At 61.5% G+C, this 2500-nt stretch overlaps 1 pseudogene; it reads left to right on the top strand.

Annotated features, from left to right (window-relative positions):
* Positions 1-1050: 1050 nt before the first annotated feature.
* The window catches only part of LOC141382110 (18S ribosomal RNA), a 1939-nt pseudogene continuing 489 nt past the window's right edge, over positions 1051-2500 (top strand).

The raw sequence follows: 2500 nt of genomic DNA on the forward strand, positions 1-2500 counted from the left end.
GGCTTGCCTGGTTGCCTGAGGCTTGGGAGAAGTGCCACCCCGCGTGCCAGCCAGAAAGGTCAGCTGTGGGTGACCAGCAGCACCGCTCCGGCTGCCGAAGGCAAAGTCAGTCGCGGGTCACCATCGGCACCCGATTCGGCAAGGGAGAAGCAAGAAGCGGCCGCTAACCCTGACTATCCATGGCCCCCGAGCTCAGGTTCACAGCCGGGCGGGACGTGACCTCTTGGGTCTCTCTCTCCCGGAGGTCTGGGCAGCCGTCACTGGTTATCGCTGACCTGCCGTCGAGGTTTCGGGGAAGGCGTGATTTAGTGGACTTAGGTTTTGAGCGCGTAACTACGTGCCACCGCCTTCCACCACCTGACCGATGGGAATTGTGCGCGATGCCCCAGGGGCAGGCCCCTTGCCCGGTCCTCCGACAAAGGGGACCGCTGTGGGTGGGGTGGGTTCCTCCCCGTTTTGGGCATTCGAAAGGAGGGCGAGGCGGGCCTTCACCCAGACCTCGACCCTTGCTCCTTTGGGTTAAAGACTCAGATGGCCCGTCGATCTCAGACCGCCCTGTACCGACGGAACAAGTGCGCTAGTCGGTGCTGTGCGTGCGCTCTTACCGGGCAGCATCCCTCCTTGCCCCCCTCCTCTTCCTCACCACCCGGGTGTAATCCCGGGCGCGTAGGCTGACTTGGGGGTGGGGAAGCTGTGTGGTAGGCGCGCGCGGCATCTGCGGCGCACTCGATCCCGTTGCGAAGCACGATCCTTCCTGGTGATGGCCTCGACCCAGCGGCCAGCCCAACGCCGGCAGACCCCCCTCATTTCCATGTGTGCGGTGGGGGGTGGGTAGGCGGCGGTACCTGGGAGCCCAATCCCCCCCTCCCACTTAGCCCGCGTGCCCCCTCCTGCGAGCAGTCGTGACGCCTCGGCGGAGCGAGGCCCGCTTGTAGGTAGGCGGCGCGGAGCTGTGGTGCGGGCGGGAGGGTTCTCTTCCGCCGAGTCCTTTCCCTCTCTCCTCCGGCACTCTCGGGCCTTACCACCACGCGATTCACCCGAGGCGAGGGCTACCTGGTTGATCCTGCCAGTAATATATGCTTGTCTCAAAGATTAAGCCATGCAAGTCTAAGTGCACACGGCCGGTACAGTGAAACTGCGAATGGCTCATTAAATCAGTTATGGTTCCTTTGATCGCTCCACCCGGTTACTTGGATAACTGTGGCAATTCCAGAGCTAATACATGCCAACGAGCGCCGACCTGGGCCGCCCTTCTCCCCTCGGGGCGGGGGGTGGGTACCCGGGGACGCGTGCATTTATCAGATCCAAAACCCATGCGGGTGCGCGGGCGGTGGAGAGGGGGGCCTCGCGCCTACCCGCCGCCGTCCGCCCCCGGCCTCGCTTTGGTGACTCTAGATAACCTCGGGCCGATCGCGCGCCCTCGCGGCGGCGACGGTTCATTCGAATGTCTGCCCTATCAACTTTCGATGGTAGGTCCGTCGCCTACCATGGTGACCACGGGTGACGGGGAATCAGGGTTCGATTCCGGAGAGGGAGCCTGAGAAACGGCTACCACATCCAAGGAAGGCAGCAGGCGCGCAAATTACCCATTTCCGACACGGAGAGGTAGTGACGAAAAATAACAATGCAGGTCTCTTTCGAGGCCCTGCAATTGGAATGAGTGCATCCCAAACCCATGGGCGAGGACCCATTGGAGGGCAAGTCTGGTGCCAGCAGCCGCGGTAATTCCAGCTCCAATAGCGTATGCTAACGTTGCTGCAGTTAAAAAGCTCGTAGTTGGATCTCGGGGACCGGGCCGCGCGGTCCGCCGCGAGGCGAGCCACCGCCGGTCCCGGACCCCCAGGCCTCCCGGCGCCCCCCGGATGCCCTTGACTGGGTGTCCTCGGCTTGGGGCCCGGAGCGTTTACTTTGAAAAAATTAGAGTGTTCAAGGCAGGGCCGGCACCGCGCCCCATTGAATACCCCAGCTAGGAATAATGGAATAGGACCCCGGTTCTATTTTCTGTGGGTTTCCGGAACCCGGGGCCATGATCGAGAGGGACGGCCGGGGGCATTCGTATTGCGCCGCTAGAGGTGAAATTCTTGGACCGGCGCAAGACGGACCGGAGCGAAAGCGTTTGCCAAGAACGTTTTCATTAATCAAGAACGAAAGTCGGAGGTTCGAAGACGATCAGATACCGTCGTAGTTCCGACCGTAAACGATGCCGACCCGCGATCCGGCGGCGTTTATTCCCATGACCCGCCGGGCAGCGTTGCGGGAAACCACGAGTCTCTGGGCTCCGGGGGGAGTATGGTTGCAAAGCTGAAACTTAAAGGAATTGACGGAAGGGCACCACCAGGAGTGGAGCCTGCGGCTTAATTTGACTCAACACGGGGAACCTCACCCGGCCCGGACACGGAAAGGATTGACAGATTGACGGCTCTTTCTCGATTCTGTGGGTGGTGGTGCATGGCCGTTCGTAGTTGGTGGAGCGATTTGTCTGGTTGATTCCGATAACGAA

The sequence above is a fragment of the Danio rerio genome, chromosome 4 (genome assembly GCF_049306965.1).
Source record: "Danio rerio strain Tuebingen ecotype United States chromosome 4, GRCz12tu, whole genome shotgun sequence".
Classification (NCBI taxonomy): Eukaryota; Metazoa; Chordata; class Actinopteri; order Cypriniformes; family Danionidae; genus Danio; species Danio rerio.